At 37.7% G+C, this 27862-nt stretch overlaps 1 protein-coding gene across 4 annotated transcripts in view; it reads right to left on the bottom strand.

Annotated features, from left to right (window-relative positions):
• The window catches only part of BMPR1B (bone morphogenetic protein receptor type 1B), a 213377-nt gene that overhangs the window by 97843 nt on the left and 87672 nt on the right, over positions 1-27862 (bottom strand). For 3 of the 4 annotated variants that reach the window (XM_087962878.1, XM_087962877.1, XM_087962876.1), the window contains one exon: positions 24929-25007. The gene's annotated coding sequence lies outside the window, so the exon portion shown is untranslated. Of the gene's footprint in view, positions 1-21705; positions 21878-24928; positions 25008-27862 lie in introns of those variants that run through there. The other variant, XM_026672667.2, reaches the window with a different exon arrangement.

The raw sequence follows: 27862 nt of genomic DNA, 5'->3' as shown, positions 1-27862 counted from the left end.
ACTTGCTGGGAACTGAAACCCAACATATTTAGGGGCATCAAATATAGGAAGTTTGTCAGATATAAATGTAAGAGAAGGATTAAATTTCCCTGATCTTCCAAACATATCAATAAAAGAACAATTCAGTCAAATATGATATAAATTTCAATGCTGATTGCCCAATTTAAAAAGAAATGCCTTGGCAATGGAGCTAGTGGGCATTTATTACCAAATCAGAATGTTGTCGTTTAAAATTGTCACCAAATTCAAACACATCCAGCAAAAACTTAAACTAAGTAATGTTATGTTTTTGACTGCATGTTAGACCTTGTAAAATTCAAAGCATCAGTGCAGCAAACTTTGCATCATGTTTGTATTTCCAAGGAAAATGACAAACTTGTTGTAAATTTAGTAGTAGATTCTCACATACTTCTATGTTGTGTCTGAAATATTAAGCTTCCTTTTACTCAGCCAGCTTTTATTTAAGTCATGCAAATTACAATATCATTTTCAAGCTTTTCTACCTTTGTATTCTATACATGTAGTACATTCAAATACGAGATTTGTATTTTTGGAGAAGAAATCTACAACAGAAAAAGAGAGGTCAGATGAGGAAATTTAAATTCACTCACAACTCCTTGGAGACCTGTATCTTTCGCCAGTATCAATTTGGAGGGCATCCTCAAGTAATGCATTTGAGACAGGAAGGTGACTAAAAGGTCACTTGTCCTTTTGATTCTCCAGAAAGGATTTGCCAGCTGAAAAGCTTTCAAGGGCTTATAGAGTAAGTTCTTGTGGCTGGAAACACTGCTAGATACTGCGTCCCCTGAAATACTTGTGTTTTTGCCGTTTGCTGTTTTTTCTTTTTGTTATGGGCTGATATCAATTCTGATTTGCAATTCAAAGAGGAAGCAAAATAACGATTATTCAAAAGATAGTACAACTGGTTCTGGCACATGAAGAAAAATGGAGATAATCCATTGTTATGGAGAATTCTACATATAATTCTTCTGCTCAAATTATGTCTAAAACAGTAGCTGTATTCCAGTTGCACACAATGGGAAGAGAAAATCAGTGAATCTTCAGCACCCAAACAAAAAATATTAATATACAAAATTAAGCTGTTTTTGGTTTTATATTTTTATTAAATGGGAATGCCAGCACTTAAAATTTCTCTCTAATTTGCTAAAGTGATAGGAAACACACATCTATTTGACTACCAAGGCTCAGATACCTTTTCTTACTACAAGTAGTCCAAGACTTACAACCATTCATTTAGTGGCCATTCAAAATTACTTCACTGAAATGACCACTTATGACTGTTGCAGCATCCCCATGTCCCACGTCCACCCCAGTTCCCCGAGGTAAATATAAATATGTCTGTCATAAATATGAATAAGTTGCAGTATCCCGGGGTTATGTGATCATTGTTTGGCCTTTGGACAAACAAAGTCAATGGGGAAGCCAGATTCAGTTAATAACTGTGTCACTAACTTAACAAATACGCCAATTCACTTAACAAATGTGGCAAGAAAGGTCATAAAATTGAGCAAAACTCACTTAACAAACGTCTCACTTAGGAACAGAAATTTTTGGGTCAATTGTGGTCGTAAGTTGAGAACTACTATACAAATGCTCTACTTTGGATGCAACTAGAACAAGAGAAGAAATTGAAAAACTCAAGACAGAAATGCATATTATGATGGTTTTCCTAGGGTGACAAATTGGCAACCCGCGGGACGGATGTGTCACACACAGGCCATGCCCATCCCAACTCTGCGAATGGGGAAAAGTCATGACCACAATGTGACATGGCAAGTTTGACACCCATGTCATAGAGGTTAAGATTGCCCAATGATTTTCCATTATTTCTCTCCCACCTTCCACACTTTTATTTTTTTATTGCTTCAAGAGCGTTCATAAAGATTCCCTTGATGAATTTTAAGACCAGAGTGAAAGCTGCATTCCTAATCTAAGTTATGCATATTAGGGATTTGAATATTTTCATACCAATTTTGGTAAACAAAGAATGGTAGTGTGTCCCCACTCGCTGTGACAATTCCATAATGGGGCTTTAACCTGTGAATTAAACCAACAGCAATAACCTATCGAAGTTTGTGAGCCCACATTTGTTTTAATTAAACAAAGAGATTATACAGATGCTGCTGACAAGGATTATCAAAACAGAACGGCATCACCTGCCCTCTGCAACCTCACTAATTTGTACTGAATCTGAGGTACCAATTAACAGAAAAAGCAGGGAGGGGTCAGCAAACATAGTTCAAGGCCAACCATTTCACGCTGAGCACAAACGCATTTGCTGCCATTATTTCAGGAGAGGGGGCTTTAAATAAAAGCTTCAGGGTTTCAGAGTTTTGAAAGCATCTTTTGTGGCGTGACATATTTCCATTGTCAGTTTTGCCTCTCTTGCTTGCAATTCCAAGGAGGACAAAAGAGAAACTTCTGTGTGGTTTGGGTAAAAAGAAAAGACATTTTCTATAGGCTTCTCAGCTAAAGAAAAGCAGAGAAAATGATCTGCATTGTGCATTTGAACCGGAAATCTCGCCTTCGAGTGGCATGATTGAAATTAAGGCTCCAGAATATTGGGCAAGAGGAGAATAGAAACTAATTTGTAATGAAAGGTAATTTAAATGTAATTAATAGCATTCATCCAAGGCAATTAACTTCCTCTGCATTTAATAATTTCACCTTCCCCCCGTTCCCTTTCCCATTCTACAGGTAGTCCACAACCTACAAACATTCAGTTAAAGGAACAACAGCACTGAAATATGACTATTTTTCATACAACTGTTTCCTGGGAAGATCTGTTTCTTCTTCTTGTGCCACATCCGTCATCGGACATTGGCGATCCATGTTGGAGATCCTATTTTTATCAACAGCCACATAAAAAAGTGCTGCTGAGTTTTTTCCAAACCAGTCTCTTAGATTTTGAAGCCATGATGTTCTTCTTCTGCCTGGAACCTCATTTGCCTTCAATCTTTCCCTGGAGGATTAAGCGAAGTATGCTGTATTTTTCCGGTCTCGCATCACATGTCCAAAATATTCCAACTTTCACTATTTAATGGTTTTGCTGATTTCCCTTGGCTTTCCCAGGCAGCTTAAGATCTGTTTAACTTATAAATTTTAATCTGGTATTTTAAATTTTAAATTTTATGTCCTATAGCAGGCACAATTATTTTAATTGTGATGCTTCTGACATGAATAAACAAACATGACCATTGCAGCATGCATATGGTCACGTGACCAAAATTCAGATACTTGACAATTTTCCTAAATATCCCAAAAGAGGCTTTTCCTGATAAGAACGTAATTGGTAACTGCGGTAATGAAGGTGCAAAGTCCTTCCTTCCTTCCTTCCCAGTTATCTCTTCTCCCACCTCTACTCCTTCCAATATTTCATCATGTTGCTTTTTTTGTCAGTAAAAAAAATTACCCTTGTTCTAAAAAGAAATAAGGCAGTAGGTATTTCTGTCTGTCCATCCTTCTGTGTAAGAGTGGTTTCTGTTTCAGACAGACTGATTAATATACAAACATCTAGTGTTTTTTTTAAAATGCAATAGCTTATTTTACAAACTAATTTTATTGGTAATTATAACATCTTTTAATATATACCAAGCTTAACAATTTTTGAGAATACATAAATGTATATACAAGTGCGATATCTTAATACATTTCCTGGGGAAATCACCAGGATTACTCTCAGAGTAAGCATCCATAAATTGAAACAGTGAAGATGATAGGAGTAGCACATACATATATATCCTTCAAGCTGTGCTCCTTTCTGGTAAATAACACATATACATTTTGACACTTTCTCAGTTTGATTTATTTGTCTTTCAAATGAGAATTAACAGAATGATTACAGGGCATAGTTATTCTCCTTGTCCTCTAGCAGCTATGCGACTCATCAAATAATGACTGATTAACTCATTAGTACTTTAGACTCAACTGACATTTCACTCTCTACTCATGTCATGTCCCACAAACATTTTCTCCTTTCCCAAGGCTATATAAAATGCTGAACAAACATTTGTCTTTGGTGATATATTTATTTATTCAGCCATTCTCTGCATTTAATCAGCTTTTCAGATTTCCAATTGCACATGGGATTTTGATTTCCAAACATAGACCAATATGATGAGAAAGAGAACAAAGGAAGCCCAAAGGGCAATGAAGTTCCACTAACATGCCACCATAACTATTCCATAGTTTAGGGTTACCTTTACCCCAAGACACACATATGCCAAATGCAGAAATATGTATTTCAATTACGAGGACTTCCAGTTTGAGGCTCTTCGCTGGCAGACCGAAACTGTGATCATGCACGGTTTTGATCCGTGCTCGCGGCTGGAGCGCCCTGAGCCGGCTGGGTTTGGAGCTAAGCCATCCCGTAGGAGTGGTGAAGAGGGGGGAGATTGCCAGCAAAGTTGAGGAGAGCCGCATCTCTCCTCCTCAGCTGGCCATTACTCCCTTTCCCAAAGGCGGTTGCAGTGGTGGTCAGAAATGGCCACCTCAAAGAAGAACTTGACCGGAAAAGAATGTGAAGGAGGAAGATAAGAAGAGAAAGTTTTGGTTGACTGGGTTAAACCAGAAAAGCAACACCGTAAGGTACCCTGGAATTTAAAATATAAAAAAATAACATTGTTCCCAAAGAAGATTTTGAAGCAGAGAAGGAGAGAGGGAAGGGAAAGGACTTGGTTTTTCTTTCTTTCCTTCCTTATACTGACAGCTAAGAGACGTAAGCAAGAAATTGAAAAAAAATCCACTTTGACATCAATAGGCATTTAAGCTGAAAATAAAATGTCAAAGGGATAATAAAGATTTCTGGATACTTAAAAGCTTTTAAAAGCAGGAAAGGAGAGAAAAAGAATAAAAGGGCAGGATCTGGAAAAATGGAGGACACTGCCTGGAATTAAAAGGAATTTACAGTGAAATCTCAACAAGATTCCTAAAAGATACATTTGAACTGAAACCTGGCAACAAAATAATAGAACCCCAGGAAGAGAAAGTGGAAAAAAGAAGCAAGAAGAAACATTCTTTGGATTACTTGGATTACTTGGTGATCTTTGGATTTTTTGGTTATTGCATTTAAATGACTAAAATCAATTGGCACCACTTTTAGAAGAACTGAAAATGGAACTTAAAAAGTACAAAGAAGATGCACAAGAAGGGAGAGGTTCTTTTGGCTTTGTATTTCAACTCTTAAAAATGGAACTATGAGAAACAACAAGAAACGCTTGCAGAACAAGAATATTGGGACAAAGAAGAAGCCATCTTTAATGATCAAATAATTTTATGTGGGGGGGGGGAAGGAAAAGGGGGGAAAGAGAATGAAAAGTTTAAGATTTGAAAAAACAACCAAAAAAAAAAGAATAGTTTGAAAAATAAGTATAATATTAGAAAGCAACAGAAGAGGGGATTACAGAAGAGAGAATTTGAAGTAGAGAGACAAGGAGGTAAAAAGGGAAGGGAGAAGAAGAGGGGGAAGAAGGAAAGGAAAAGAAGTTATAAAGAACAGAAACAAGATATAGAGAAACAGAGAAAAGGTATAAGAATTGAAAGTATAAACCTGTTTAGAGACAATGGGTGAAAACTTAATTGTAAAAGGGATTCTGCAAAGGTACATAAGATAGTATTGTTATATTACAAATAGAAATAATTTTAGAAAATATGATTAAAATGATGGATAAAATATTTATCATAATCTAGTGGAATGCTTGTTAATAAATATATGAAATAAAATGAATGAGAGAATTAAATTAGGATGGGAACATTTTAACTATTATTAATGAAGATGTTAAGATTTTAATGAATATTAATGATAGAATTGAATTGGAATGGAACGAGTAATATATATATATATATATATATATATATATATATATATATGTATATGTATATGTATATGTATATGTATATGTATATGTATATGTATATGTATATGTATATGTATATATGTATGGTATTCAGCTTAGTTCGGGTATTTTCCCGCGTCATAGTAGTTGTGCTTTTAAAGTTGTAGCAACGTTTCGGCAGAATCTCATCTGCCATCATCAGGCTTCTGTATAGTCTCTACAGACAAAATCTGCTGCAAAACAGACAGAAAAATAGCAGCCATCAGGCAACCCCAAAGATAAAATTGACCTGGAAAACCAAGGCATATAAGTCCCCTGTTCATGCCCGGCCACATATACAGACCAATATAAGTACCCGCCTGGATGAACACAAAAATGCAGTCAAAAAGCTGGAACACACTTCCTCACTAGTCCAACACATGGAAGCTACAGGTCATAGCATCAACTTCAATGGCACCAAAACCCTGGCCACTATGGAAAACCCTAGCCACAGAGTCATCAGAGAAGCCATAGAGATTGAAAAAGACCAGAAAGCATGAACAGAAGAGATTATTCCACCAGGCTGTCAATCATTTGGAAGCCTGCACTCACAAACAAAAAATCTCCACACCACAAGCCAGGCAAACACCTGGGCACAAACAGATCCCCCTGATACCTCCAGCTCAAACACACCCAACCAGGCACCCAGATGAAACCCAGCTTCCTAACTAATGATAGCCGTCCATTTACCCGAAGCCAAGCTGCACTAAAGGCCTCCATTAAAGTAACACAATGCTGCCAGCCAATCAAGATACAAAAAGAGCCAAAAACAGACAGAAGATATCAGAGACACCCATCAAGCAGAACACAGCAAACTCCGAGACCAATAAACACAGACCAAGACTCCCAACCAATCAGGATGAAGAAAAACCATTCTGGCACAGCAATAGGCTGCCCCAAATTTAAATCTGAAACCACTGTAAAAGTCTGACCCACAGACGGACACAATACAGAAGCCTGATGATGGCAGATGAGATTCTGCTGAAACGTTGCTACAACTTTAAAAGAACTACAATGACGTGGGAGAATACCCGAACCAAGCCGAACACCATACATGTAAGTACCCGCAAAAACTTAAGAAAACATATATATATATATATATATATATATATATATATATATATATATATATATATATATTTGTTTTCTGAGGTTCTCGCGGTATTTGTATGTGGATCTTTGGTTATTCGGGTTCTCTCCGCGTAAGATTCACAACCCATTACCCAAGCTGTTACTACACAGGAGGCTAATGGAAAAGAGATCAAAACACAAACGACCCAGGAGATTACAACGCAAGACCCAGGATACCACAACAAAAGAACTCACAAGCCCATCACACAACCCATTACCCAAGCCGTTAAAACACAAGAGGCTAACGACCCAGGAGATGACAGCACAAGATCCAGGATATCTCCACAACAAAAGGCCATTACACAGCCCATTATACCAACATCAACTCCATCAACCAATCAAGAGGCTGCAGCACAGCCAACCAGCCCAGCACACCATCCCCCACCACTTGTATATAGAGAGAGATGGCAGCTCCGGTCACACACTGCTTGCACTGGCACTAAGCCGAAAGCACCAGCCTGAAGATGGCGAGTGGGACCTCGCCGAACGCTGCCTAGATACTTTGAATCTTACGCGGGAGAGAACCCGAATAACCAAAGATCCATATATATATATATATATATATATATATATATATATATATATATATATATATATATATATATATATATATATATATATATATATAAAACCTTTTTTAAGAATATAGTGTGTATTTTAAGAATGTACCAAGCAGAATTCGATTGGAAGTTATGTATTATATTGAATGTTATAATCTTATACATTGAAGCTTAAATAAGAGTTGAATGGATAAAATTAAAAGATATAAAGGTGTTATACTCCAATTAGTAACTACAGGGGAAAATTTGTTTAATGAGAAAAGATAATATGAAATTGAAACAGGACAGACAAAAGTATAATATAATGAATTGAGATGAGATAATCAAAATAAAGTTGAGAAAATTAAAAGAGGGGAAAAACTATGTACAAAATGTAAAACAGGAATAAGATATGGAATGGAACACAAAAATGAGCATGAAATTGAGTTTGTGTCTGTATGAAGAAGTGATAACCCGGGACCATGCTATTTTCAAAAAAAGATGTTTTATTTGTATTATGTTTTTTTTCTTTGTGAAAACCCAAATAAAATTTTCAAAAAAAAAAATGTATTTCAATTACGTGCTAGTTTTAAATCTATTTTAGGTGATATTTCAAATAAACCAACTTTCTGAATGCTCAAGCTTTACTGTACTATTTATTTAGAATATTTATGTATATACACATATACACACACCCCCCAAATGCAATAATGAAATTCTGGGTAGTACAGGTAATCCTCAAGATTTGACCACAATTGAGTCCAACATTGCTGTTGCTCAGCAAGACATTTAAATGAGCAGGGGTCTTCACTTGCTGAGTCCAATTTTCTACTATAAATTTGCCCATGATTTGCTCATCTGCTACTATAAATTTTATCATCACGTAACAGGTCCCGGGCTTTACAGACAAAAACATTGTCAACCTCTGTTCTAGAACTTAGGAGCTGATTAGGGTAAGTCTCTCATCTAAAAATCATGACAACTAAAGCCTCAAAGAGTCATTGCAAGAGCTGAATCACAGTTAACGAAGAAATGAAAAAGAAAAGTATGAGAAAATTATTAAACAAACTGGAATTTGGTGAGTTGATCAGATAGTGCCATGATGGCAAACCTATGGCATGTGTGCCAGCAATAGCACGCAGAACCACTTTTGCCGGCACACGAGAGGTTGCCCGGAAGAGCCCTACTGCACATGTGCATGCGCGGCCCGCCCAACAGCTGATTGTTGGGTATACGGTGTGCATGCGCAGGGGGCATGGGAGACATGTGCGCATGCAGACGCATGGCGTGCACAGGAGGATCACGCGTGCATGCGCAGAGATATGTGGCACATGCGGGGGTCCCACATGCATACACAGGGGGCGTGGGGGGCACATGCATTGCCTTCTGGGTGCTGACAGATGAGCATGCGAGCACATGCACAATTTTCAGCATGGGAGCCCAAAAGGGTTAGCCACCACTGAGATAGTGTATGATATCTAATGTCCTATAGCTATATCCAGAGTTTTGTTAATAATACAGAAGAAAACTATACATATGTGTTAACCTGATTGATTACATATGTGTGTGTGTGTGTGTGTGTGTGTGTGTGTGTTTTCATAGATTTTCACAGGTACAGGTATGCAGGTTTTGGCATGTTCGGGTCTTATCCCATGTAAGATTGAGAGTATCTTGGCGACGTTTCGACGAGGTCCTACTCACCCGAACAAAGCTGAATACCACACACACACACACACACACACACACACACACACACACACACGGTATTCAGCTTAAGTACCCGCGAAAACTTAAGAAAACATATATATATGTGTATGTGTGTGTGTGTGTGTGTGTGTGTGTGTGTGTATTTGTTTTCTGAGGTTTTCGCGGGTATTTTTATGTGGATCTTTGGTTATTCGGGTTTTCTCCCACGTAAAATTGGAAGTATCTAGGCGACGTTTCGATGAAGTCTCATTCATCATCTTCAGGCTTGTGTCTTCAGCTTTGTGCTTCTCGGAGTAATGTGAACTTACAGCTGCTTCTTCCTCTTAACTGCTAGTGGGGGTATGACTTGATTGGGTGGGGGCTTGGCTGTGTTCTGATAGGGTGGGGGTGTGTTCCCATTGGTTGGGGGTTTGGCTGCCAAGCAGCTGCAAGCTCACATTACTCCGAGAAGCACAATTTATATAATATAATATATATAATAATTATTAATAAGTATGTATGTGTGTGTGTGTGTGTGTGTGTATATACGTATATATATGTATATATGTATATATGTATGTATGTATATATGTATATATATGTATGTAAGTACCCTAAAACTTAAGAAAACATATATATATATATATATATATATATATATATATATATATATATATATATATATATATATATATATATATATATATATATTATTACATTATATAAATATATAATATTTTCCTATATGATTTTAGGAGCCCATTGTGTACACAGCAATCAGGTTGCAACCACCCATATAAAGAAGTCTTCTCACATTTTCTCCCATGCAAGAAAGATACTTCATTAGTCAATATGGTGTAAAAGTCACAAGGCTTAAATAACGGTTAACCTCTGGATGAAACATGTTCTCAAATTCCTACAGACTGCTTTATTGTAAAGCGCATATTTGCTGATGCAGCCATGAAACACAAAACTTCTTTCAAAGATAATTATTAGCATGATTTGAACAATCTTCTAGCCAAGCTTCAAACTCACCTCATCATTTCCTGGAGGTCATGCAACAGATGTTAAAGAAAGCCAAGTCTTGCTTATATTTCCCTTGTTAAGTACAGAGTTAATGGTTTGCCTTTTTCTCCTGAAAAGATAATAACTGCTGCCCCAAAGGTGATTCGTTTTACAAAATATCAGTTAAAGAACTGTTCACTGATAACCTCACATGTGTGCATCGAACCAATATTCCCATTATTTCTGAACAATAAAAAGATTAACATTATAATTCAGAAGTGACTCAGGCCTATTCCTGATTCACTGGAATATAAGACTGGGGAGTGGCTATAGCACAATCAGACTGGCATGATTTTCTTATTATTATCTTCCTGTGGAGTTGATTATCTGCTCTAGTCTATCTACTGTTGCTGACATCCAGTGACAACAGAAGATAAAACAAAATATTCTCACACTACAAATCTTCTCTTTCTTTCTTCTCTTTCAGCCCTACCCAAACTATATTGTCCTTTGAATGCTACTGATGTCTGTCTAAATGGTCCCAATCAATGGTCCATGAGAAAATTTTGGTGGTCCACACAAACATTATTTGCATTTTTTACATTGCATTAAATACTATTTATCTTTTTAAAAAATTCATATTAGTGGCCCGTAGGATTTAAAATTATGAATTTAGGGGTCCCTGAAGTCTGAAAGGTTGGTGGCCCTTGGTCTACATCATTTATGTTGCACAAGATCAAAGTATCGTGGGTATAGTAGAATACAGCTAAAAATTTAGACCCTTAGTTTAATTGTGGTGACTTGTACTGCAAAGTATGGATTGAAACAGAAATAAAACTGACCATTGGAAGAACTATCAGAGCAAATAGTTTCATTTAGATGGATTAAGGATATCCTCTTATTAATAATAATAATGAGATTAGGTGGATAATAATGCCAAATCTAGTCTAAATGTTTGGCTAATGAACCATAGTAAGGTTGAAATACTGTGGGATTTCTGAATACAAACTGATAAAGTCTCAGCTAATAACAAGATTTAACTGTGGTTGAAAAGAAGAAAATGTGAATAACAGATGTAACAATATCAGGGTATAATAGAATAGAACACAAAGAATTGGAGAAAAACATAAAGTATTAAGATTTTAAAATTCGAAATTGAAAGATTATGGCATAAACCAGCCGTGACTATACCAGTAGTTAACAGCAAACTGAGGGCCATTCCAAAAACTCTTTGAGCAATGCTTAGAAAATCTGCATATTGACAAAATTGTCATCAGTCAATTGCCAAAGTCCCTACTGGTTACATCTGCATATATACTATGCTATTTATGCATATACTGCACATAAACATTATGACAGTTTCCTAGATTCTTGGGAAGAACTTGACACATTTGAAGGCCAATGCTAGCTAAAAAACTGTCATCCGTGATTTTAAATTATAGTGAATAGATAACAACAACAATAATAATGCAACAATATTGTTCAATTCAAGTAAGTACCAAGTTAAACTGGTTCCTATTACCATCCACTCAGTTTCATCTATGATACAAATTTGGGAGTTTTCCCTCTAAAGGTAGTCCTTAACTAACAACCATTCATTTAGTGACTATTCAAAATTACTAAAAAAAATTGATATAGGACCGTTCTTCAGACTTATGATTATTGCAGCATCCCCATCATAATGTGAACAAAATTCAGGCGCTTGGCAACTGGCATGTATTTATGACTGTTGCAGTGTCTGGGGTCTTTTGTGACCTTCTGGCAAGCAATGTCAATGGGGAATTCAGATTCACTTAACAATTGTGTTACTAACTTAACAACTGCAGTTATTAGCTTAACAACTGTGGTGAGAAAGGTCTTAAAATGACACACAACTCACTTAACAACAGAAATGTTGGCCTCAAGTGTGGCCTCCATTTTTTACCTATTTCATAATTCAAGCTATGTATACACTGTAAACCTGTAAACAATTGATACACAAAAAAAAAAAAAAAAAAATTAATGTGGCTTTTAAGTCAAGGACAACCTATACATTAACAGTAACATTTGTTTTTCTTACACACATTTTTTTACAAGATAAAAGGCCTTACAAAATGAGCTGTATATTTATTTATATGAGTTATATTATAAATGAATCATAATAAAGTACTCACAGTTTTCACAGAAACAACTTGAGTCAAGTTTGGTAGATTTTTTTAAACCCACAATAGAAGAACCAACACTGCAAACTTCTTTCTATAAGCAGTAATAATTTGATCCATGTTCTTTTATATATAAAATGTTTGAAATGGGGGTTGGGAGTCTGAAATATTACATTTATCAGAAAATAAATAGTATTATTGGTGTTTTGAAGAAGCGTATCTTTACAACTGTATAGTTATGTCTCTTTTCCAGTAGTATTATAAAATTGATCGAATGATTGTATTAAAAACAGATTCAAAGCTTTTCAGACGGATAGTTCATTTGTTCAAGAGTAATCAAAATTAGCCCAACTGAATATCTTCAAAGTATTGAGAGGTTGAATTATTTAGTGATTCTGGACAAAAAAATGAAGAAAAAAGCAGTGTCCCCCACCAGGTTCTACTTTTCTAAAAAAAAAATATGTGTTTTTCTTGCAGTAAAATCAATATTTATTTCTGTAATAGTAACCCATGAGGCCCAAATGAGCTCAATTATAGCTTTGTTATATGCTCAGTTCATGTAAACTTAAATCTGAGTATTGCCATATGAATTGGTAAAACAAATTACAGAAATCTTGGCATTATATAATTATATTATTTTAACTAATATCTCTCTCTCTCTCTCTCTCTCTCACACACACACACACACACACACACACACACACATTCTTTTTCATGCAATAGTGGTGAATATTTGTAGCTCAAGTGTAGAATGAGGGTGAAAGTTCGTTCTCCGAGCTTGTGGGTTGGGTTTCCAAACGTTTGTTATTAGGCTAGGTAACATCTTCAGTGGAGTTTAGGGGATGTCACTGTCACTGTTTTTCTGTTTATGAAGCTCGGAGAACAAACCTTCATCCTCATTCTATTTCATTCCAAAAAAGCTGAATCTTCAATTCTACATTTTGCATAAATTGCATATTCAATTCAACCAGTGGCAAGTTGGGACAGTTTTTTGACTGCCAGCATCTAAGACATGAAAAATGTTCCCTATCAATATAACAATGTATCTTATTTACAGGCTTCCATATAATCTCTTGTATGGTGAAGCAAAATCTTGGAATCTAATTTTATTTTTTATGTATAATGCTCTATTGTAAAGCAGCAAAACTAGGTTCCCAGCACTTATCAACACTGTTTTTCAGTCCACGGAAGTGAATAGAACCGGCATTTATGTATTTTACACGTACCATTTTATAAAATTACTATTAACCGAAATGCCTGTCACTACTCCCCTGAATTATAATAATTGGGGTAGATGAAGCCCTAAACTTTAATCCAAAAAATCAAAGAACACAATAGCATAATTCCATTTGTCTCACTGGGATTCTTCTAAAGGAATTCCCCTAGGACAAGGATGTCAAACACAAGGCCCATGGGCCAGAACCTGTAAGGGAGCCAGCTGTGTCACTTTGGCCCGATCTACCTAATGCAAAGAGGAAGCATTAGCCCAGCATGGCTTTGGCCCAGTCTACCCAGTGCACATAGGAAACATGCCAGCAGTTTGGGGAGTGGCATCAAGTTGGCCATGCCCACCCAGTCAGCCACACCCAGTGAGTGGCATCAAGCTGGCCACGCCCCCCCATTGGCCACACACACCCAGTTGCCATGCCCGACTGTCCCCCCCCACCGAGGTCAACTACAGCTCTGACGTAGCCCTCAATGAAATTGAGTTTGACACCCCTGACCTAGAAGTCAAAAAGAAACATGTAAAGTAATGAATGTTTTCATGTTCATAAAAGGTCCACTTCTTTGATCTAGAGTAAAACAGCACGCAGTACTTCTATAGGCATAAACAGTTCTAGTTATCAAATCCCAAGGCTAAAAGTTCGTTTATTTCCATTTCAATCAAAATTTTAGCACTATGCTTTTGACTAACCAGAAGAAGGCAATACTGCTAAATGCTGCCAAGAATACATGTCCATGAAGTCAGCAGAAGTTGTGCAGGAATTGGGCTGAGTTCAATTTTAAAGAAGGCTTCTAAGACAGATCCATGAATAATACATTCCAACAGTCTAATCTGAGTTGGCTGCTAGGGTCTTTCTTTTGAAGTGGCATAAGAAAGAGTAATGTAATGGGTTTCATCAAAATTCAGAACCATATTCCAGTCCCATAAAAACACTTAATATGACATTTCTCTTACTGAACTGCTTCTAAAGCATATTTCAAAAGTGTACTCGAGCCTCAGGAAAATGTATCCAATCCCATGGAAAGCCAGTTTGAGTTACCTCCAATTTCTTGCTACGGACTTCCAGGTGTTTCATCTGGCCCAGCAGTTGGGCACTAGTGTTGATACTTTGCATCTGAAATTCAATCACTCGGAGCTCACTTCCCATTGTACTCAAATCTTCCAGCAATGTGATTATACAACTCCCACAAGCTAAACAAAAAAGAGCCCACACAGAAGAGTTTAAAATGTGTGTGTGTGTGTGTGTGTGTGTGTGTGTGTGTGTGTGTGTGTGTTGAAAAAAACTGAAAATAATTATGGGACAAAAGATATTTTCAGAAAATGTTATCTGTTACTAAAACCAATAAGAAAACTTTTGAAATGGTGTTATAAAACTATGTTTGTCATACAACTGCACTGCTTGTCTGCACTATTTTACTGTTACAACCATCAATAAAACCAATAAATGTAAGATGATAAAAAAAAATGTCCACTTGGACCACCTATCCAATCAGATGCCTTGCAACTTTTGTTGGTTTCTACAGTAAAACAGAAAACAGTGGGGGGGGGGGGTTTGTCAAAAATTGTGGTGTCATTTTATCATCCTTCTGAACAGCATATTACTAAGTATGTGAACTACCAAGGGACTGATTTAGTCTGTAAGTATTAGGTTCATTTATTAACTCTGATTTATGACAGTCTTGATTTTAAAACAAGAATACTGTACTGCACTTCCAGCATAAATACCCACTGGCAGACAAGTAGAATAAATATATCCTGTACTTTTGAAAGTTCAAGGTATCTAAGTTCCAGTTGCAACTGGAATTCAAGCCTTTCCTGACCTAGTGTATTTACAACTGTGTGTGGTTACATGATCATCGTTTGTAAGTGGCATGGAATTTTAGAACATTTTGAAATGTATATTGAGATTTGTTGGCATAGACAATATATCCCTGAAAACTAAAAGCACTATTTTTATATGGAGAGTGGTTTAATAGCTTTATTCAGGAAGGTAGAAAAGAAGTCAATACTACCCATATTGAAAAAGAACTTAGTACTACCTCTATCAAAAAAAAAAAAAAAGAAGACCTTAGCAAACATCCATGAACAGAGTTAATGTTTCTTATGGACTTGAGTATACTGTACATGACATCAATAACTGAATCCTACTGTGATCTGATTTTCTAGAACACACAATCTGAATTACATCTGTATACTACTAAAACTTGTCATATCTATTTGTTAGTAGCCTTCCATTGGGTGAATTGCCAGCTATAGGGTAACAGTGATTAAACCAAGGTAATTCAAATGAGATAACTTTGAGATAGAGAATGCCATGGCAATGAAATTTGGGACTGCTGGGGTTGCTTCAGCATCACCATGCCTTCTGACTACACTTCTCCAAAACCCACAAGATGTGTAACGCAAGGGAAGATGGAATCTTTGCCCTCTTTGCCATCTTCCTCTGGTCCCTGCACCTAACTGGGTGAGTGGACATTGTCTGCATTGTATTTAAAGATGAAATTTCCAATCTCTTAATGACAGTGGTTAATGAGGGAAGAATGAGGCAGTGACTGAGATGCTACTGGATAAGTAGGGTTGGCTGGGAACACCAGTAACAGGTAAGCTCTCTTCCTCCCTTGGTGACATACCAGGATAGGGATCAGGGGTGCAGTTTTCCTCATGATCTAGCACTCCTTTTGTTCCATGGGTCAGGCAAGGAGGAGAAGGTAGAGTAGGGGTGTCAAATTCGATTTCATTGAGGGCCACATCAGGGTTGTGTTTGACATCAGGGGGCCGGGGTAGGCATGACCAGCTCATCATCACTCATGTTGGGACACCTGTGATGGCCAAGTACTAAGGCAGGACTTCCCTCCCTCTCGTTATCTCCCTCCTTCCTTCCTTTTCTTTTTCCTCCCCTTATTCTTTCTTCTTCCTTCCCCTCTTTCCTTATTTTTCCTTCTTTGCCCTCATCCCGTCTTTCCTTCTTTTTCTTTGCCTTTCCTCTTTCTCTTTTCCTTTCTCCTTTCTTGCATGCTCAAATGCAAAAGGGGAAACATTTCTTCTTTTGTTTTGTCTTTAGTTTGCTTTGCTAAACCCTCTCCCAGCGAAAACGGAGCTTGGGGGGGCATTTTCTCTGGCAGAGGCACCATGCGCCGGTCCTTTGCTGTTTCCAGAGCAGCTCTGCGGGCCAGATCTAAGCACCCCAAGAGCCTTGAGTTCGACACCCCTGAGGTAGAGGCTTCCCTGGGACTCTTCTGAGGATGAAAAGTTAACATTTATGGAAAGAATGACCCAGTGAGTCACATAATGTCTAGTTAATTTTAAAAGCGAAGAGAACCTGGACAATGGATAAAACGGGGCTTGTTTTCCTATAGCACTAAGTGAAAAATAAATTAGCCATTAACATTTACTTGAAGGAAAACAGTCACCTTTGATTTTTTTTTTTTTATAAAGACACAAAAAATGAGATAAAGAATACTGTCACTGTATTGGCATCATCTCATTTTAGAAATGTAAAATCCAGAAACAACATTATTTCCAAGGCATAGCAACAAAATATCTAAATGTATCATTAATTTAATCTGTGGAAGACATTGGGATGAACACCCAACCCTAAATCGCCAGCACACAAAGGTTTAATTGTAATTTGCTATTGGAGATGTTTAAATCATATTAACTCAGATGCTTATTTCTGCAATGGTAAACATCTTAATTTCTCATAAGCTTGTGGATATCACAATTCAGAAAAATAAACATAAAATAGGAGTAAAAAAAGCAAAATCTCCATCATCTTAAAATAATTGGTATAAATTGATTATATACCTTAAGAACTAGAATAATGTTATTTGAAACACACTAACACTTGTCACTCCCTCTAATATATACAATATTCAAATATATGATATATTCATTTCAAACCTCTAGGTACAATAGAATGTTACATATATAGAATAAAAAAACCAAAACTGCAGGAAAAAGAATTCTATGATCAAATCTGTATCTTTACTTAATTATTTTACTTATCTAATTCCAGCCACGAGGTGGTGTATTTACAATTTATTTAAGGTCACAAATAGGCTGCTTAAACATAATGTGGGTGGGTCTGAATGTGCATGGTTGATTATTAAAAAAGAAGCTCAAATATACCACAAATTCAAAATCACTGATTCGGTCTTAAATTTTGCTTTCAACCACAAACCTATGTCAGTATTTCTCAACCTTGAAAATTTTAAGGCATGCTGACTTCAACTCCCAGAATTCCCCAGTGAGCCATGGCTGGCTGGGGAATTCAGTGAGCTGAAGTCCACATACATTAAACTTCCCAAAGTTGAGAAACACTGGCCTATGTGATGTCTTTGTAATTGTGATTAACTCACAATTCTCAGGAAGCATAATATATACTTCTCTAAATATGTAATACAACATATTTAGAGGATGCCCAAAACTTATTCTTTAAAATTACAGCACCTTGCAAGGCAGACTTGCAAATTGATGCTTAAAGTTAAAGAATAAAAAAAAGTTTAAAGCCCATAAATAGCAATAGCACTTAGACTTATATATCGCTTTACAGCCCTCTCTAAGCAGTTTACAGAGTCAGCCTATTGCCCCCAATAATCTGGGCCCCCATTTTACCCACCTCGGAAGGATGGAAGGCTGAGTCAATCTTGAGCCTGGTGGGATTTGAACTGCCAAATTGCAGTCAGCAGGAATAGCCTGCAGTACCACACTCTAATCACTGAGCCACCGAGGCTCATTAGTTATTTGGGGTCACTATCAAAGTTCATAGGACCAAGATATAAAGCATCTGAGTTATTAGCACTTAGATCAGACTTGGCCTTGTGAATCACTGTTAGTACAAACTTAGAAGCAACTGGCAAGCAGGCTAAATTAGACAAAAGAGAGAATATGCCAAAAATAAATAGCATTCCTTTTTTTCCAAAACTATGATCAGGGTGGGTAGGCATGATACAACTTATATATCCTTGTTTAACTATAAGTAGACAGTAGACATAACTTTCTTAGTGAAATTGTGTAAGATTTTATTAAAGGAGATTATCTGAACTTGGTTCTGTTTCAAAGATAATGACTTTGAAATTTATGACTCAAAATTAATGGATTACAGGGTTATAAAAAGAGCGCTTTACTATTATTGTTCTTGAAGCAGTGAGTCCTTAAGACTCACTGACTGCCTACTAGAAAGATTGTCAGCCTGATTAGGTGGATCAGACAAGAAACACCATCAGATAAGTTAATTCTACTTTACTGTTAAGGCCATATTAACAGATTCTTGCAAGTCTGACGTTCCAATTTCCAGTTTCCTTTTCACCCTAAGAAATTAGGGAGGTATTTTCTAAGCCTCTTGTCCATCCCATTATCTACCTGTGGACTATGCTGTCTCCCTATCTCTTGGAAGTAAGCAGCTTCCAAGGTTATTCCCACATATTATTAAAGATTCTCCAATCTTCCTTCTGATGAATTCTACCTAATCTACACCTGGAAACGTTCTGATGTGTTTGGACTGTATTTCTTAGATTTTTTTTTTTTTAAAGATCAGCCAGTTTAGTTTAATGGTTAAATGTGCTGTAATAAAAATAGGGTGATTGGGAGTCTAGTCCTGTCTTAGCGATGGAAACAAATTCAATAATTTTGTGCCAGCCACTTTCTCTTAGCCTAGGAAGAAAGCAAAGATAAACCACTTCCCAAATAATTGCCAAGATTTGTCCATATAGCTGCCAAGGTCCATGAGGGAAAGTGCCCTCATCCCTCAAAAATGTATACGAGTATTAGCTCATCTGAAAGGCAGTAGATTTGCTGTCATCTAATGTACAACCAATAGCTCTAGATAGCACCTCCATAGATTTTTGGTATGCTTGGTTAATTTTCTCATATGAATCTTGCTGTAGCATTCATGAATGTTATTTCTCTGTAAAACACAAACTTAAGAAAGAATGACACCAACTCCACCTAAATACCTTCTTTCAATTCTCCACATGCTTGTAGTTCCATTTTTCTTCCTTTTCCCCTCCTGTCTTAGGGATTTAGTGGCTAAATATTAGCAGCTACCATATTTCTTTAGTTGGCACCAAAAAAGAGTTTATAAACCACAATTCCTCAAAGGCTCCCTATTAATAATTAGCCAGATTTTTTTCCCCATTATAATGAATCTCATTACAAAGTGAAGCAGCCTTCAAAAGCTTCCAACAGAATTCAGGTCGCTTTGCTTCTCCAACTTATTTGACTTTGCCAACATATTTGACTTGCCAAACTCGATTTACTAGCAGAATATAAACATGGAAATCGCATTTCAAAAGATTAGCAAACATCAATGGGCTGGTAATTGATTGCAGCCCAACAGCATGTGATAGAATTTGGTCACTTCTTACATAAAATCATCGTTGGTCATTTGTTACAGTTTGCTAATTAACAATGTATGGGAAACGCCCAAAAACAGATGATGGAAAATGAAGAAAGTGATTATACATTGTCACTGGGAATGATAGCATCATCAGCTAACCAGTACAGAAACTGATATGTAATTTTCCACGTCAAGGCACAGGGACAATGGGCTTGTTAATTAAAAGTCATACTTTATACTTTACACTTCTGGAAGCAGGGAGATATGTAATAAATAACCACCACTCACTGATATATTTCAGTCCTCAACAAAAGCAGGCCCTGCTTCAATGCTTTGGCACTAAGTAAAGGATATGCTGACCTTCAGGGCAGGGAAGAAGTTTTTAAACATAAGGGTTTATGGTAACTTGATCTGGGCCATAAAGGATACAGAAACATAAGTAGATCTCTGCTAAATGAAATGGTTATTCTCAAGGGGCAACTTATCTTCACAAATCAAAGTGACTGTCTCAAAAGGATATTCGCAGCATCATTTTTTATCATCCTGATTTTGGTATGAGTTGGGATGCCTCATGAACAGAATAATTCCTCCTACTTTCTCATATACATTTTTGCCATTTTCATAAAATAGAAGTTTGGAAATACTTCAAAATGAAACCTCAAATTAAAGGTTTCACTTCTACACTTTTTTTTTTCATTTTTAAATATATATTTTTATATATTTAATTTAATTTAAATAAATAAATGTTTAAATATTTTTAAATGAGATCCCCAAACACTTGTCAAAGACACTCTCCCAAAAAACACCGTAAATGGCTGTTGCTATGTGTGAGCCCAACTAAAGATTCAACTAATACATGCACTGATTTAACCATGCAGAGGTGATAAAACAGTCTCTTTGTAATAAGCGAATGGTGAAGTCATTCTTTTTTAACCCTGTTGAGGTAATTCCCCGTTAGGAAAACGAGCGCACACAGGGAGACGTAGTGAGAGTGGTGAGGAATAACACACAACCAGCATACAGATAGAGTGTATAGTAAAATGTAGGTTTTTACTTCCAGTAAACAGTTAAGCAAAGTCCAACAAGCAGTCCAAGTCATTCACGGTTAAAGCAGTCAGTTTTCAGTCCAGGGATAATCCAAATAACAAAGTCCAATACATCAAATCAAGAATAATGATGATCAGCAACAGTCAATAGGAAAATGCATGAACGGCAACTCTCTCAGCAACAACAGAACAGAACAACCCAGGTTTCTAGCTCCATCTTATGGCCATTTGAGGAAACACACCCAATTACAATTTTAGCATTCCCTTAAAGAGACAGTATTAAAATGTCTATCCTGGTTTATATATTTCCAACCCAAATGTTAGGTGACTTACATTCCTAACAAACCCCCAGGACTATGCATTCCTGACAGGTCCTGGATAAAATTCATCAATTTGTAAATCTGTTCCATCAAGAACTATCTCAACGTTTACATAGTTCCAATGGGGTCCATACAAAGAGAAAACCAGTCCAATTAATTGGGAGAAAGATGAATGTGTGTTTGGCATGAAGGTCTTCCAGATTTTGGGGGTGGATCTACCAATTCTTGACTCCTGACAACTACCTGGAGAACTCTGTACAGTTTTCTTCGCAACATTTTCAGAAGTGGTTTGCTACTGACTACTTCCTGCAGTCTGAGAAATACACACTGACTGATCCAAACTCACCCAGACCCAGGGTGAAATTCAAAGATTTTCCCTACCTGCTCTGTGGGTGTGGCTTGGTGGGACTCAGTCTTTAAAAGGAAGAAGGCAGGCAGGTGGGCATGGGCAGGACCAACTGATTCAAATCATCCCTACCATCTCTGCCAATGTGGTGCGAAGTGGTTGAATGACTGACCCAGACAGTTCTGTGACACCTTGACAAGAAAAGATCTGGAATACAAACAGGTTTTAAAACTTCCTTTAACTGCAGTTAAAATTTGTATCCTGTAGAAAGTGTGATTACAGAAAGCTACAATCCTGCTGATTGAAAAATTGTCACTCGTGACATTTTAAGATGCTGTATCATAGCTATCAATGGTGTTAAACCCTGCTTGTTTAATACTGCGTGCTTGGGGGCAGGTTGTGTTATTCATTTTATCTTGTGTAAGAGCCTTCAATTTATAGAAAACAATAGCAGCTGGAAAAATGGGGGGAACACTGCGATTTATTCCGCAGATTGAAAATCAATATGCGCTCAAGTTGGAAGCAAGAATAGCATCGGCATTATAAAAAAAATACTGCACTAAAGGTACTAAAGAAGAAATTCTCTTGAAATGAATTTGTTAGCATTAGAATCCACTAGAGAAATTTTGTGTAAAGTCAAGGATTTAAGTACAATGAACATTTGTGTCAAGCAGCTTGAGAGGAGTAGTAGCTCCAAATTGGTTTGGGACACTTATAGGATTTACCTGCAACTGCATTCTAGCCAATCCTGAGTTAAGGGCATAAATGAAATTTAAAGAACTAATTCCCCAGCTCCTAGACTATACAACAGGGATGTCAAACTGAAGGCCCTCGGGCTGGATCCAGTCCACAGGGTGCTTAAATCTGGCCTGCGGGGCTGGCCTGGAAATAGCAAAGGACCGGGCCACAGTGCCTCTGCTAGCAAAAATGGGGCATGCAGAGGCTGTGCGTGCACCCCCATGACCCGTTTTTGGCCTGGACGGCATCCTGCAGCAGTTTGCCATCCAAAACAGAGTGCGGGAAGCTGTGCACAGGGGGCCCTACATCCCATTTTGGCCAGCAAAGTGTTGTAGGAGGCTGTTCAGGCCAAAAACAGGGTGCGGGGGGGGGCACGTGGCCTCCCCATGCCCCATTTTGGCCGGCAAGGTGCTACAGGAGGCATCCGTTCCGTCTCCACTTCCCCATGCTGGCCCATGGAGGAGAACTACAATGCTGATCCAGGTTGACACCCCTGCTAAACTTTTCACATGGAAACAAAAATCATATGATGCCTGCAGATTGTAATAAGATCATTAGCTTCATATAGCTGCTTTATGTAGCTCGGCTTTAGGACACACCTGTAAACAAAATCAGCCAATTTATTTAACATCTGAGACAAAAGGGCAAAAAAAATCCGCCACTTAATAACAAAAATACAATATACAGGTGGTCCTTGACTTACAACAGTTTGTTTAGTGACCGATCGATGGCACTGAAAAATGTGACTTATGACCATTTTTCACAGTTATGACCTTTGCAACATCCCCAGTCATGTGATCAAAATTCAGACATTTGGCAACTGATTCATGTTTATGACTGTCGCGGTGTAGCAGATTCATGTGATCACTTTTTATGACCTTCTGACAAGCAAAGTCAATGAGAAAGCCAGACTCACTTCACAACCCTGTTACCAACTTATCAACTTCAGTGATTCACTTAACAACTTGGCAAGAAAGTTCGCAAAACGGAACAAACTCACTTAACCAATATTTCACTTAACTGAAATTTTGGGCTCAATTGTGCTTAAGTCGAGGGCTACCTATAACTAATAATAATTCACAATGACAGGCTATCCAAACATGTAGTCTAAAACATTCACACAATGAAGTGGCTTTTCTCCCACTGTGAAATGTACACATGAATTTTTTTTAGCCTAATCTTTTGATATAAGCCTTCCTACAGAAAGTATATTCCTTACTGTAAAATGAAGCCAGATTCTTTTCTTCTTACAAAATTACTATAACTGGACTATTCTTCCCATCATTTAGGGTCAATTTATATTAGCATTATTGACAACACCAGACCCAGAAATGATCCAAGTCATGCATACACATTTGTTTAAATTCAATTTAATCTTAATCAATTATGAACCACACTGGCAAGTGGTTGAGTCACGCAAAATAAAAATACATGCAAGGGAATGATATAATATTAACTCCTTTGAAGATTTTTTTTTTTTTTTGCCTGTCAAGTTCACTGAAATTTAGATGGAAAGAATACATCTTGAGAGGAAATAAAATAGTGGCATTTTGAACATTATCCGCAGCTACATAACATCTGATTTAAAACAAAAACCCTAATATTTGAAAAAAAGATTTGGTTACCATCACAGAAACTGATATAGTGATGGGTCAACTTACCACGGTAACTCACCACAGCACAACTCCCCACGGGACAAGAGTTACACTAATGTCAAAGAAATGGTGGAACAGAATCATTAAGAAAGGATGCAAAAGTGGCAACAAAATTAAATGTGAATGAGAAGCATTTAAATAATTTCCTAATTATTTTAATAATTTAAATTGTTGAATTGTCTCACAGTGTGTTGTGTCATAGCAAGTTGTACCGCAGCAAGTTGGCTGCAATGATTTGGCCACAATGAATTGGCTGTGGTGGGTTGACCATGGTGAGTTGTCCCATTCCAGGGGTGTTAAACTCAAGGCCTGCAAAAGATCTGGCCCACAGGATCGCCCCGGAAAAAGAGAAGGACCAGCCCATGGTACCTCTGCCAGCAAAAATGGAGCTCAGGGGCCATGTTGGCTCCATTTTTAGCCCCACAGCCTCCTGCAGCCCTCTGCCCCCCCCCCAGCTCCATTTTCACTAGCAGAGGGCTGCAGGAGGCCATCACAGCCAAAAACGGAGCCTCAATGAATAATGTCGAGCTGGCCACGCCAACCCTAGCCACTCCCCCGGAGGTCAACAGAACCTGATGTGGTCCTCAATGAAACCGAGTTTGACACATCTGTTCTATTCCATCCAGATACACCCAGTACATATGCAAAAGAATGACAACTGGTTCTTGAAAGCAGAAGCTACAAAACTGTAGGCATTAAGAAAACAGTTTTCAACCAACAGAGTTTTCATACAGTAATCCCATGAATGGCAGTACACCACAAACCTACAAAGGCAGCTTTACTGATTCAAACAGTGGCATGTAATCAGTCCTCATTACAGATGAAGAAGTGAAAACAAACAACAGAATAAAAAGTGGTTACATACCTTCACAATCTTTCCTTTAGTCAGTATTCACTGTGTTGCTGGAAGACTGTTCTTCTTAACCACAAGTAGCCCTTTGAACCTAAGAGGGGGAAAAACATAGGTTTAAGCACAATAAACAGGCGAAGTATAAAGCCCTGATCCAAATCCAAGTTAAAATTAAGTCCATTGTTGCTGTTGATTCCATTTCTTCATATATAGGTGTCTCTCCTCTTTTCCAAAATTGCTACGTAGGTCTATAAAGATTATTTCCAGGCTCTCACTCATTCCTTCATTTGCACATGAGACTGGTCTGTGTTATTGTATACCTCGGAATGACTCGATAGCCAAGTCTCTCAGCTGTTCAGACAAAGGCATGAATTAGCTTCCCTACCTGCCACTTTCCGCCAGGCTGGAAAATACCACTTTGCTGCCAGTTTGACAGAGGCTATAGGCCTTTTCATGAAGACTCAGATCAGGCACACAAGACTAATTATGAGACTCCTCTGAAGAAAGGAAACTCTGTGGGGGAACAGGGGAGAGGGGGAAACCAAGAAAGCAGAGGAGGTGGAGGAAACTAGCTATTCTCCCTCTCTTCCCAACTTCACATATATATTATTAATTAGGCTCATAAAATCAAATGGATGTATAATGCCACTGTCAACATGGCTAAAGGTATATATAAAATTCCATCTTTCCTTCCTCTCTATTCATTAGATACCTCACCAACAGAGAACTCAAAAGCTTACATGAACTGAAAAGCTTACACCATCTTTTCGGTCTCAAGATTTGATCCTTGTGAATATATTGATCAGCTAGGAATGTTTTCTTCTAAGAACTACGATAGTTTTACTCCCCCCCCCAAAAAAAAATAATGCATGGAAAACACCTTCTCTTCACAGTTCTCAATAGCAACAAGTTCTAGTAACCCAGAAAATTAACTTCTCACAGATTATATGAAATCTAGTGCAAGACATGGATCCCTATTGGCCACTAAACCAAAAAAGATTCTGAAGTTTTATCTGTGAAATAATGAAAATAGCAATAGCACTTACACATATATATCACTTTATAGTGCTTTATAGCCCTCTCTAAGCAGTTTTACAGAGTCAACCTATTGCCCCCCACAATCTGGGTCCTCATTTTACCTACCTCAGAAGGATGGAAGGCTGAGTCAACCTTGAGCCTGGTGGGATTCGATCTGCCAAACTGCAGGCAGGCGGCAGTCAGCAGACATAGCCTGCAGTACTGCACTCTAACCACTGTGCCACCAAGGCTCTTGTTCCTGTTCCATTTCTGTTCCTGTTCCAATTCCTGTTCCAGGGCAAGCAAATGAGGATGCCAGATTCATTAACAACTATCTTATTAACTTAACCACTGCAGTGATTCACTTACTAACTGTGATAAGATAGGTTGCAAATGGGGCAAAACTCCCTTAACAACTGTCTCACCTAGCAACCGAAATTTTGGGCTCAGTTGTGGTCGTATGTCGAAGGCTACCTGTATATGGGAAGAATGTTGCTAAAAATGAAGAACTAGCTAAACAAATTTTATCAATTGTGACTGCTGGAAGTATTTATTATGTGATAGTTGTTCAAAAACTGAAAATGGCATTGTGTAAGAACAGTCAATTGCACACATTATAATGTGGAAGTGAGCATTGTGTACACGAGAGGAAATAGTTGCATGTAGTAGAATGAAAAGGGAGAGCGATTCTGCTTTGGAGTGAATGGATGCTGAATCAATGTTGATTGAATAGCAAAGTGAGTCATTACAAAAGCAGCATGTTAAGTGGTCTACTCATTTAGAGTTAATTCAAGAAAACTGAATTGCAAAACAAGAATACTCTGGTTTGAAAAGAAGGGGCAAAACTGGAAGATGTTGTAGCTGAATGGCAGCAACTCCTCTAAAAGAGACCGTTGAGAACAAAAGAACAAAAAGCAATGTATAAACTGTTGTATGGGGATGGTGGACGACAAGGATGTTTTACAAGGACAGAAAGGTGTTTGTAACAGCTGAAGTGGGAACCATGGCAACTCACCTCAAGCAGAAACATAAGAGTGAATAAAGTTTCATAAAGTAAAAGAAGTATCAATAATTCACTGACTCAAAGGAGAGCAGGAGAAAAACAATCTTAAGATTTAAATCCTTGATCTATATAAAATCTATGTCTATAGACCAGTGGTCTGCAACTTTTTCAGCTTGGTGAACCAGCGGATGTGGCGGGAGGAGACCAGATGGTTTCTTGTGCGCCACTTTCACAAATGCACTATCACATGTGCTCACCCACCACTTCTGTAGCCCAGCTTCAAGCGGGCTGCGGCCCAGCACTGGGTCGCGGCCCAGGGGTTGGGAACTCCCTACTATAAACAATACATTCATAGGTGGCAAATGCAATCAGGTCCAAACTCCACTGAGTGAAATGGGCCATATATTTATCTTTCCAATGCTGCAATATTAGCCTTTCAGGCATAATAAGGGAATGGAGATGTCAGGTTCCAAGTAATGCAATCATCATAAAACTCAGAGGCATTGTAATTTAGTTTGGTGGTGGGATCATATGAATTCAGTTTGACAGGAGAATTCATTTATGTTGTACAATTGTAAATTCAAAGTATTTGGTAAGAGAAAGTAGCAAGGAGGTGACAAGCAACAGAGAGAAAGCAGAACTATTTAGTTCGTTTTTTGCATCTATCTTCACACAAAGGGAAAAAACAGTCCAGCCTATCAAAAACAGCACCACAAAAAACAGATTAGAAACACAAGTTAAAATAGGGAAGAAAATGGCTTAAGTTAGCACCTGTGCATCCTAGACAAGTTTAAATCACCAGGACCTGATGGACTACACCACAAGGTTCTGAAGAAACTGGCAGACATGATCTCTGAACCATTGAACTATATCTTTCAAAGATCCTGGAGCACCAGGGAACTGCCAGAGGACTGGAAACTACTTGTATA

Source organism: Notechis scutatus, chromosome 4 (assembly GCF_049901735.1).
Source record: "Notechis scutatus isolate UNSWTSFEM ecotype Mainland chromosome 4, rNotScu1.2, whole genome shotgun sequence".
In the NCBI taxonomy this organism is placed as follows: domain Eukaryota; kingdom Metazoa; phylum Chordata; class Lepidosauria; order Squamata; family Elapidae; genus Notechis; species Notechis scutatus.
This window is presented reverse-complemented; position numbering and strand designations above follow the sequence as displayed.